This window comes from Penaeus vannamei, chromosome 37 (assembly GCF_042767895.1).
Source record: "Penaeus vannamei isolate JL-2024 chromosome 37, ASM4276789v1, whole genome shotgun sequence".
Lineage (NCBI taxonomy): Eukaryota > Metazoa > Arthropoda > Malacostraca > Decapoda > Penaeidae > Penaeus > Penaeus vannamei.
In genome coordinates, this window is record NC_091585.1 from 18036472 (window position 1) to 18049503 (window position 13032).

The following is a 13032-nucleotide window of genomic DNA, read 5'->3' on the forward strand; positions in this document are numbered from 1 at the left end:
ACTGGATAATGAAAAGTGAAAGTCGTTTGAACATCGTTAATGTACAAACAACACGTCAGGTTGTTTTCTGTGATGCGTCAGATTCTCTCTACGATGATGTAATTATGAACAAGTGTAACGGAAGAATATTACATTACTAATCCTTTAAGAAAACTGTGTCAGGAGTGGGATTCGAACCCACGCCCGGAAGACCGGACTGCGACCTGAACGCAGCGCCTTGGACCGCTCGGCCATCCTGACTTATATCTGTGAGACGAGCAAAGGAGAATTTATACAAAACAAAACTAGTTACAGCAATGCGCTAAAAATAGATCCAAAAGTTTTAATGAGATTGCTCATCATTATCATAATTACATACACACGATTCCTGACGGAAGTTCAACATTACTTGTATAGATAATAAACCTTTTCAACAGTGGCTGTAATGCTTATCAGAATGATAGTAATACCAAACCCATCGACATCGCAGATATCACTACTAGTCATTTTCATATCAGATTTGCAGAGAGTTCAGGGTCCTAAGGGACTAAGGGAGGTTTCGCGCGAAGGCAGGATTTGGTATTCAGGCAGGGTGGGATCACGTGGCAGACTGTCGAGTTGTTATTTAGTCAAATTCTGTCCGCGCAAATGTGGTTCTCGGGTAGCTTTCCGCGCACGCTTAGTTCTTTTTTAAATCATCTTCCGCGCATAAAATTCTTTTGACCTTTCCGCGCACTTGTTTCATCATCCGTCCGCGCAAATATAGAGTAAATTATGGTTTCCGCGCATGAAAAAATGTAATATTCCACGCGTAAGAAAAAACGAGGCAGAATCGGTCCTAAGGAGACGATGCAATATATAAAAAGTGCCGAAGAATTTAAATGTGTTGCTTAAAGATGGGGTGGATTTATTTTGGAAATAGTGGTGGGCATAATATAGTGATCTATTTATCTTCCGATACGCCACCTATATCATTCCTGATGTCATTTTTGAGAAAGAGGAGAAAGAAAAATGAGCGTTTTCCAAGTGAAATGCACTTACGCATTCACTTATACAGGTCATACAAGGGTTGCAGTTGCGCCCTGTTGTCAATGTCCGTCAATTCAGACCTCGCTCTGAAATAAGAAATTAATGTTAAAAAATTATTAATCAAAATTTTCTGCTGCGTCAACAGCTACGGTCATTAGCTCCGCGCTCCTACTTGTCACATACACACACATACACAAAGAGGTAACTAATGGAGTGATTGGCGGTGAATCGTTCCAATATGGGAGGCAATTAATGTATAGAGTCAGTAATGTGATTATTCTGTTCAGAATGAACAAGAAAAAATATAAGGAAAAGGGAAATAACAAGGCTTGTAAAGTTCATATAACACCAAATGGAATAAATATGCATCCAAAAGCGAGATAAATGCAATGAGAAATATGAAGAAAATGGAAAAAGTAATCCGAAGCGGTTTCCTTACTTCTTGGAATTGGTCCACAGAAAACGCGACAATTAAAGAAAACGCATGCATAGAAAATGGAGTTATAGAAAAAGCTACATATGTGAAGGTGTTGTGTACTTACTCTGCTTTTACGATCTATAGGATGGTGGTGTCCATTGTTCTCTATATTTGTGCGTCGCTCTGAGTAATCTAAACCAGCATCACTTTACAGATATTACATATTGAAGATTCTGAAAGGTCAGTATCCCATTTTCAAGGGAATTGTAAGTTACACATCACGTGTTATAATAGAGGTTATTTGAAAGATTAAAAATCAATAATAATACAATAGTCATCCAGATAAAACCATCCATTTAGTCATAGAAAATACGATATATTTTGAATGACCAACTATTTTATAACTATACTTAAATACGATATCTCAATCTCAATAGACATACTACTGTCAATATGATTATTGATGCATTTATGTCTTAGATGCTGCTCCATTTTTGTGCATTACTTTATTTCAGAAACTACAAACTAAAGACTATGAACAAGAAAACTGCAAAGCAAACCTCACCTGGGTTTTACACATGTGCAGCCCCACTTCAACAGAATCTTTATGCTACTGTTAGTATGTTCGATGTTGAAATTCATATCAGATTTTCCAAACGTGTTGTACATGAAAAATGGAATTCAATACCAATAATTGCCACGTAGTCAGGTATGGAGAAAGTAGAAATCGCCCACTATTCCAATATAAATTACGGAACGCAGTATTAGACACAGCTGACAGGGGAAAAGATCTTGGGATAATCATGAATAGAAACCTAAATCCAAATTACCATATAAATGAAAAGGTTCATAAAATGCTAGGATTGATTGCCAACATAAAGAGGGCATTCGCGTATCTGGACGAAGATATGGTCAAGAAGATTATTATAGCAATCATAAGACCAAGTCTTGAGTACGGTGCAGAGGCATGGAGTCCATACTTAAAAAAAAGATATTGACAAACTGGAAAGAGTCCAAAGAGCGGCGACAAGATGGGCACCTACCCTAAGAGATCTGAGTTACGAAGACAGACTACAGAAATTAGGACTTACTACCTTGGAAGAAAGAAGAAAATGGGGGGACATGATTATGCTTTTCAACTGCATTACAGAGAGAGTGAAGATAGATAAGGATGACTTTTTGATCTTAAACACAAGAAGATCGAGAGGACACAACAAAAAGTTGACAGTAAAAAGAGGTGATAAAGATATCAAAAATATAGTTTCCCAACCAGAACTATCGAATCGTGGAACAGTCTTCCTAATCAAGTAGTGTGTGCCAAAACTGCATCAATTTAAAAAGTTATACGATAATTTAAACATAGCAGACGGGACCACCTGAGCATAGCTTTTCTCCCGTATTCAAACAACTAGGTAAGAACACACATACACACACACACACACACACACACACACACACACACACACACACACACACACACACACACATATACATATATATATATATATATATATATATATATATATATATATATATATATATGTGTGTGTGTGTGTGTGTATGTGTGTGTGTGTGTGTGTGTGTGTGTGTGTGTGTGTATGTATATGTATATATATATATATATATATATATATATATATATATATATATATATATATATATATAGTTCTAAACGGAAACAATATTCTCAACTTGTTTAAGTATAAACTTTAATTGATTTATTAATTAAAGCAATATTTTACGAAATAAGGCGTAAAGAAGCCAACACGGTTTAAGGTCTAATATTTTAGATACTGAAATAAAGAGAAGCATGGCAATGTAACAATTATAGCTACCAAGTAGTTATCTGCTCAGTTCAGAAAATATAAGTAGACGTAAATACCTTACATCTATGGGCGTTTTCTGTCCGTGCCATAAAAGATAATCCAGTATTAAAGTTTAATCCAGATCTATAGTGCGCATGCGCTTTGGCCGCGTCCAGAATCAACTTTTAGTGCACCTCTTTAATATTAAGGGGCCCTCACACGATCATTTTTTTCGTCAATTAATTGCTATCAATTTATTGACGTCAATGAATTGATGGAGAAATTGACCGTGTGAGGGGGACATTGATATCAATTTAATTGAAACAATGTCATTGAGTCAATTCATTGATAGATCAAAACTCCTTTGATATTTATTGATGGGTCTTCAATAAAATTGAGCGTGTGTGGGCAAAGCGTCAATATTGATCAATAATTTAGTGTTTTCCCTTGCAGCAGTGAAAGAGTCGTCATCGTAATCATGGCTGAAAAGAAGAAAGAAAGTGAGCGTAAAATGATGATGGAGATAATCGACGTTTATAGATCCTTATCGGCCTTGTGGAAAATAAAATCCGACGAGTACAGTGACCGGGAGAAAAAGGCTGACGCATATAAAATATTGTATGGAAAATATAAAGAACATTATCCAAATGCTACACTGGAAGAAATGAAAAAGAAAATAAATACCCTTCGCACGAATTTCCGGGCTGAATTGCGCAATGTGGAAAGATTCGGCGTCCATTCTGAGGAAATTCCTGTAATCCTCTGGCTCGTCGTCCCTTAATTCCCTCAGCAATATTGTATGTCCTTGTTCCCTTCGACAGAGATACCATTTCTTTACCCACTTACTCCTCTTCTTTCGCTTTGGAGTGTCCAGAGCAAGCACTACTCCAAGTGCCACAGATGCTTTCATCTCGAAATTATGAATCAAACTGAAAATTGAAGTAAAATCATTGACCGTGTGAGGGCACAGTGATTTCCATCAATTCATTGACGTCAATAAATTGATATCAATTAACTGACGAAAAAATTGATCGTGTGAGGGCCCCTTTAAGCTCATTTTTTAATCCTGCACATGCGCAGAAGGGACAAGTTAATCCCACCAATCATATACTGTTACGTCACGTGCCCGTCATGAACTTCACGGATGCCATCGCTTGAGTTACCATTCAGAGTTATTTTCGGCAATAACATCGATCGTCTTAGAATTTTCATACTTCGTATTTATTATGAAAATGAAATTATATATATATTTACACAAATGATCAAATATTCTGATAAAGGAAATAACTTATGGCAATGAATATAAAAACCAATATAATCCCACGAGGAATCTTTGAAGTTCAGAGGCTGCGGGCATGGAACTCATATTTCCAGGTTAGTGAAACAAAAATTATATGGTCAAGGTCACACAAGTTGACGTTTTAAATCAAATATGAACCAGTGTTTTAAAGAAGAATTATGTGCTGAGTTTTTTCAGTTACTTTACTGAAAAATTAACAGGTATACTTTTCTGTGGATCTCCTGAACAGCACCCTGAAGAAAACATGTTTCCTTCCTCCAACACGATTCAACGCAGCAAAGAGCTGTGCGAGGAAACTGCGCGATGGATATTAATTGGTGAATGTCATTTTTGTACTTGAGTGTCATTGAAATAGAGATTGGTTTTATAGTTGTTAGAGCAGTTTCGTTACCCATTTTACTACTAAAAATATAAGATCGTTATCATGAAAGAAAATAGAATATTGTATAAATAATCGTTTCCCTTATAAGCCTACTTGTGCCTCGCTATTATCAAATGAAGATCAAACTGCATCTTGAGTGACTGACTACAACTTTCTATAACAACCACCTTTTCTCCAATCTATAAAGATGAATATCAGTTGTCAGAAAAATCTTTTGACAATGCTGTGTCTAAATGCAAATTGCAAGGTTTATTTATCCAAGTAAATTTTATATCGGACTGCAAATCTTTAGGTAATATCTTTAAAAGTGTCTTCTATATCATATGCGTAGGGACATGAAGGGTGAATGTTGAATGGATATCTTTTGAGTGATTTTGTTGCTTATTTACAGGTATGAGTGCATGACTTGCTCCAAACGCTACCCTACACAACATGCAACAGTTATGTGTGAAGAGCAACTGCACAGAAACGTTTCAAAATACCACAGTTTTTTTCAGCAATAAAAAGACAGTAAATCTCAGCTCCCACCCTTTAGATTTGTAAAACCTATTCCGACACGCCCAGAAATACGAGACCAGAATCCTATTTAACCTTCTTAAACCCGAAACTATGAACGTGATGTCCAATTAATGCAAATTAGATTGTTATTGATTTTCACATGAGAAAGAAAATGGTTGATTCTTTATTTTCTTGTTTTGCTGTAATCCAAAAATACACCTACAAGACGTTGACACCAATAATTGACATGGCCTAACATTATATTATATACGACAATTGACAATAATCATAGAATAAGTTATTATGTAAATATCGTCGTATCTTACGCATAATTTCCAGTTACCTTTGTTAATATCAAATGATTTCATATTTCCACAATAATGACAGCCTTATTTCTATAAATAAAGGTAAAGCTAAACGAAAATTTGAGTAAATAAGCCAACAGAATTACATGCACATATTCAGGGGAAACTGAAGTAAATCGAGCTAAGACCACAAATCCAAAAGCTACACAAAATTATTATAGTGCTACATACGTAACATCTGTACCAAGAAAGTTGATTTATGTCGTTATCATTATCATGTACAACAACTACCATAACAAAAGACAGATGTGTGATTAGCACAGTGATTCTCAAAGCTTCCGCAACGGCAAAGTATTTTGTGAGACGTTTGTTTATATATATACGTGTGTGTGTGTGTGTGTGTGTGTGTGTGTGTGTGTGTGTGTGTGTGTGTGTGTGTGTGTGCATGTATGAATATGGTGGAAAAAAAAACTCAATGCACAAACTAGATTTATTGAAATGAATGAGAGAACTACAGATCCGTATCAATTTAGTTAAATGGAATGGCACACTCAAAAGATAAGATTAGACTATAATCTGATAAAAAAAAATAATAAACATTACTGTGTTTTCAACTTTAGTAAGTATAAGCAATTTTGAGTATGAATTAGTATCATGTTTGGTTGTAAATTTTCGTTTACGCAGTATATCTAACTTCTGGCTTGGGGCTTTTGCTTATGTGTATGTAATTTATTCTTTGTTTTTCTTTCTTTCTTTCTTTCTTTCGTTTTGCGTATACCGAGGAGCAGCAGAAGTAAAAGGAAAAAATCAAACTGCCAATTTCTCCACTTTTGACCCTACTCTATGGCTCTTTTCGCATATATCCGGCAACTTTTGAAAAAAGAAAAAAAAACTATTCGTTCAATTCCTACATTATGTCGAACTTCATTACCGGCGTGTGTATTTGGGAAGCTTAACGTAGACATAATTTCAGAAATAGAGGAGTTTCTCTTCCCAAATTACCTCAACCGTTTTCTATAGTATTGTTTATCTTTGAACGAGTGAGGCAAAGAGCTGTGCGAGGAAACTGCGCAATGGATATTAATTGGTGAATGTCATTTTTGTACTTGAGTGTCATTGAAATAAAGATTGGTTTTATAGTTGTTAGAGCAGTTTCGTTACCCATTTTACTACTATAAATATAAGATCGTTATCATGAAAGAAAATAGAATATTGTATAAATAATCGTTTTCCTTATAAGTAAGCCTACTTGTGCCTCGTTATTATCAAATGAAGATCAAACTGCATCTTGAGTGACTGACTACAACTTTCTATAACAACCACCTTTTCTCCAATCTTATATAAAGATGAATATCAGTTGTCAGAAAAATCTTTTGACAATGCTGTGTCTAAATGCAAATTGTAAGGTTTATTTATCCAAGTAAATTTTAGATCGGACTGCAAATCTTTAGGTAATATCTTTAAAAGTGTCTTCTATATCATATGCGTAGGGACATGAAGGGTGAATGTTGAATGGATATCTTTTGAGTGATTTTGTTGCTTATTTACAGGTATGAGTGCATGACTTGCTCCAAACGCTACCCTACACAACATGCAACAGTTATGTGTGAGGAGCAACTGCACAGAAACGTTTCAAAATACCACAGTTTTTTTTTCAGCAATAAAAAGACAGTAAATCTCAGCTCCCACCCTTTAGATTTGTAAAACCTATTCCGCCACGCCCAGAAATACGAGACCAGGATCCTATCTAACCTTCTTAAACCCGAAACTATGAACGTGATGGCCAAGTAATACAGAATAGATTGTTATTGATTTTCACATGATACAAAACATGGCTGATTCTTTATTTTCTTTTTTTTTTAAGTAATCCAAAAATACATCTCTACAGTACGTTGACATCTGTTGTTGACATTGCCTACAGTATATTATATACGACAATTGACAATAATCATAGAATAAGTTATTATGTAAATATCGTCGTATCTTACGCATAATTTCCAGTTACCTTTGTTAATATCAAATGATTTCATATTTCCACAATAATGACAGCCTTATTTCTATAAATAAAGGTAAAGCTAAACGAAAATTTGAATAAATAAGCCAACAGCATTACATGCACATAATCAGGGGAAACTGAAGTAAATCGAGCAAAACCCACAAATCCAAAAGCTACACAAAATTATTATAGTGCTACATACGTATCATCTGTACCAACAAAGTTGATTTATGTCGTTATCATTCTTATGTACAACAACTACCATAACGAAAGACAGATGTGTGATTAGCACAGTGATTCTCAAAGCTTCCGCAACGGCAAAGTATTTTGTGAGACGTTTGTTTGTATATATACGTGTGTGTGTGTGTGTGTGTGTGTGTGTGTGTGTGTGTGTGTGTGTGTGTGCATGTATGAATATGGTGGAAAAAAATCAATGCACAAACTAGATTTATTGAAATGAATGAGAGAACTACAGCTCCGTATCAATTTAGTTAAATGGAATGGGACACTCAAAAGATAAGATTAGACTATAATCTGATTAAAAAGATAATAATAAATAAATAAACATTACTGTGTTTTCAACTTAAGTAAGTATAAGCAATTTTGAGTATGAATTAGTATCATGTTTGGTTGTAAATTTTCGTTTACGCAGTATATCTAACTTCTGGCTTGGGTCTTTTGCTTACGTGTATGTATTTTATTCTTTGTTTTTCTTTCTTTCTTTCTTTCTTTCTTTCTTTCGTTTTGCGTATACCGAGGAGCAGCAGAAGTAAAAGGAAAAAATCAAACTGCCAATTTCTCCACTTTTGACCCTACTCTATGGCTCTTTTCGCATATATCCGGCAACTTTCGAAAAAAGACAAAAAAAAAAAAAAAAAAAATATTCGCTCAATCCCTACATTATGTCGAACTTCATTACCGGCGTGTGTATTTGGGAAGCTTAACGTAGACATAATTTCAGAAATAGAGGAGTATCTCCTCCCAAATTACCTCAACCGTTTTCTATAGTATTGTTTATCTTTGAACGAGTGAGGCAAAGAGCTGTGCGAGGAAACTGCGCGATGGATATTAATTGGTGAATGTCATTTTTGTACTTGAGTGTCATTGAAATAAAGATTGGTTTTATAGTTGTTAGAGCAGTTTCGTTACCCATTTTACTACTATAAATATAAGATCGTTATCATGAAAGAAAATAGAATATTGTATAAATAATCGTTTCCCTTATAAGTAAGCCTACTTGTGCCTCGTTATTATCAAATGAAGATCAAACTGCATCTTGAGTGACTGACTACGACTTTCTATAACAACCACCTTTTCTCCAATCTATAAAGATGAATATCAGTTGTCAGAAAATTCTTTTGACAATGCTGTGTCTAAATGCAAATTGCAAGGTTTATTTATCCAAGTAAATTTTAGATCGGACTGCAAATCTTTAGGTAATATCTTTAAAAGTGTCTTCTATATCATATGCGTAGGGACATGAAGGGTGAATGTTGAATAGATATCTTTTGAGTGATTTTGTTGCTTATTTACAGGTGTGAGTGCATGACTTGCTCCAAACGCTACCCTACACAACATGCAACAGTTATGTGTGAGGAGCAACTGCACAGAAACGTTTCAAAATACCACAGTTTTTTTTTTTTCAGCAATAAAAAGACAGTAAATCTTAGCTCCCACCCTTTAGATTTGTAAAACCTATTCCGACACGCCCAGAAATACGAGACCAGGATCCTATTTACCCTTCTTAAACCCGAAACTATGAACTTGATGGCCAAGTACTACAGAATAGATTGTTATTGATTTTCACATGATACAGAAAATGGTTGATTCTTTATTTTCTTTTTAGTAATCCAAAAATACATATATACAGCACGTTGACATCTGATATTGACATTGCCTACAGTATATTATATACGACAATTGACAATAATCATAGAATAAGTTATTATGTAAATATCGTCGTATCTTACGATGATTTCCAGTTAACTTTGTTAATATCAAATGATTTCATATTTCCACAATAATGACAGCCTTATTTCTATAAATAATGGTAAAGCTAAACGAAAATTTGAGTAAATAAGCCAACAGAATTACATGCACATAATCAGGGGAAACTGAAGTAAATCGAGCTAAGACCACAAATCCAAAAGCTACACAAAATTATTATAGTGCTACATACGTATCATCTGTACCAAGAAAGTTGATTTATGTCGTTATCATTATCATGTACAACAACTACCATAACAAAAGACAGATGTGTGATTAGCACAGTGATTCTCAAAGCTTCCGCAACGGCAAAGTATTTTGTGAGACGTTTGTTTGTATATATACGTGTGTGTGTGTGTGTGTGTGAATATGGTGGAAAAAAAACTCAATGCACAAACTAGATTTATTGAAATGAATGAGAGAACTACAGATCCGTATCAATTTAGTTAAATGGAATGGGACACTCAAAAGATAAGATTAGAATAATCTGATAAAAAAAAAAATAAACATTACTGTGTTTTCAACTTTAGTAAGTTTAAGCAATTTTGAGTATGAATTAGTATCATGTTTGGTTGTAAATTTTCGTTTACGCTGTATATCTAACTTCTGGCTTGGGGCTTTTGCTTATGTGTATGTATTTTATTCTTTGTTTTTCTTTCTTTCTTTCTTTCTTTCTTTCTTTCGTTTTGCGTATACCGAGGAGCAGCAGAAGTAAAAGGAAAAAATCAAACTGCCAATTTCTCCACTTTTGACCCTACTCTATGGCTCTTTTCGCATATATCCGGCAACTTTCGAAAAAAAAAAAAACTATTCGCTGAATCCCTACATTATGTCGAACTTCATTACCGGCGTGTGTATTTGGGAAGCTTAACGTAGACATAATTTCAGAAATAGAGGAGTTTCTCTTCCCAAATTACCTCAACCGTTTTCTATAGTATTGTTTATCTTTGAACGAGTGAGGCAAAGAGCTGTGCGAGGAAACTGCGCGATGGATATTAATTGGTGAATGTCATTTTTGTACTTGAGTGTCATTGAAATAAAGATTGGTTTTATAGTTGTTAGAGCAGTTTCGTTACCCATTTTACTACTATAAATATAAGATCGTTATCATGAAAGAAAATAGAATATTTTATAAATAATCGTTTCCCTTATAAGTAAGCCTACTTGTGCCTCGTTATTATCAAATGAAGATCAAACTGCATCTTGAGTGACTGACTACAACTTTCTATAACAACCACCTTTTCTCCAATCTATAAAGATGAATATCAGTTGTCAGAAAATTCTTTTGACAATGCTGTGTCTAAATGCAAATTGCAAGGTTTATTTATCCAAGTAAATTTTATATCGGACTGCAAATCTTTAGGTAATATCTTTAAAAGTGTCATCTATATCATATGCGTAGGGACATGAAGGGTGAATGTTGAATGGATATCTTTGCAGTGATTTTGTTGCTTATTTACAGGTATGAGTGCATGACTTGCTCCAAACGCTACCCTACACAACATGCAACAGTTATGTGTGAAGAGCAACTGCACAGAAACGTTTCAAAATACCACAGTTTTTTTTCAGCAAATCTCAGCTTCCACCCTTTAGATTTGTAAAACCTATTCCAACACGCCCAGAAATACGAGACCAGGATCCTATCTAACCTTCTTAAACCCGAAACTATGAACTTGATGGCCAAGTAATAAAGAATAGATTATTATTGATTTTCACATAATACAGAAAATGGTTGATTCTTTATTTTCTTTTTCTTTTTTTTATTTAGTAATCCAAAAATACATCTCTACAGTACGTTGACATCTGTTATTGACATTGCCTACAGTATATTATATACGACAATTGACAATAATCATAGAATAAGTTATTATGTAAATATCGTCGTATCTTACGCATAATTTCCAGTTACCTTTGTAAATATCAAATGATTTCATATTTCCACAATAATGACAGCCTTATTTCTATAAATAAAGGTAAAGCTAAACGAAAATTTGAGTAAATAAGCCAACAGAATTACATGCACATAATCAGGGGAAACTGAAGTAAATCGAGCAAAACCCACAAATCCAAAAGCTACACAAAATTATTATAGTGCTACATACGTATCATCTGTACCAACAAAGTTGATTTATGTCGTTATCATTCTTATGTACAACAACTACCATAACGAAAGACAGATGTGTGATTAGCACAGTGATTCTCAAAGCTTCCGCAACGGCAAAGTATTTTGTGAGACGTTTGTTTGTATATATACGTGTGTGTGTGTGTGTGTGTGTGTGTGTGTGTGTGTGTGTGTGTGTGTATTTGTGTGTGTGTGCATGTATGAATATGGTGGAAAAAAATCAATGCACAAACTAGATTTATTGAAATGAATGAGAGAACTACAGCTCCGTATCAATTTAGTTAAATGGAATGGGACACTCAAAAGATAAGATTAGACTATAATCTGATTAAAAAGATGATAAATAAATAAACATTACTGTGTTTTCAACTTAAGTAAGTATAAGCAATTTTGAGTATGAATTAGTATCATGTTTGGTTGTAAATTTTCGTTTACGCAGTATATCTAACTTCTGGCTTGGGTCTTTTGCTTACGTGTATGTATTTTATTCTTTGTTTTTCTTTCTTTCTTTCTTTCGTTTTGCGTATACCGAGGAGCAGCAGAAGTAAAAGGAAAAAATCAAACTGCCAATTTCTCCACTTTTGACCCTACTCTATGGCTCTTTTCGCATATATCCGGCAACTTTCGAAAAAAGACAAAAAAAAAACTATTCGCTCAATCCCTACATTATGTCGAACTTCATTACCGGCGTGTGTATTTGGGAAGCTTAACGTAGACATAATTTCAGAAATAGAGGAGTATCTCCTCCAAAATTACCTCAACCGTTTTCTATAGTATTGTTTATCTTTGAACGAGTGAGGCAAAGAGCTGTGCGAGGAAACTGCGCGATGGATATTAATTGGTGAATGTCATTTTTGTACTTGAATGTCATTGAAATAGAGATTGGTTTTATAGTTGTTAGAGCAGTTTCGTTACCCATTTTACTACTATAAATATAAGATCGTTATCATGAAAGAAAATAGAATATTTTATAAATAATCGTTTCCCTTATAAGTAAGCCTACTTGTGCCTCGTTATTATCAAATGAAGATCAAACTGCATCTTGAGTGACTGACTACAACTTTCTATAACAACCACCTTTTCTCCAATCTATAAAGATGAATATCAGTTGTCAGAAAATTCTTTTGACAATGCTGTGTCTAAATGCAAATTGCAAGGTTTATTTATCCAAGTAAATTTTATATCGGACTGCAAATCTTTAGGTAATATCTT

The 13032-nt window shown here is 34.3% G+C and overlaps 1 non-coding gene across 1 annotated transcript; it reads right to left on the reverse strand.

Annotated features, from left to right (window-relative positions):
- Positions 1 to 156: 156 nt before the first annotated feature.
- Positions 157 to 240, reverse strand: TRNAL-CAG (transfer RNA leucine (anticodon CAG)). Its single transcript has one exon. It is a non-coding gene; the product is annotated as a tRNA-Leu (tRNA).
- Between the last annotated feature and the right edge of the window lie 12792 nt (positions 241 to 13032).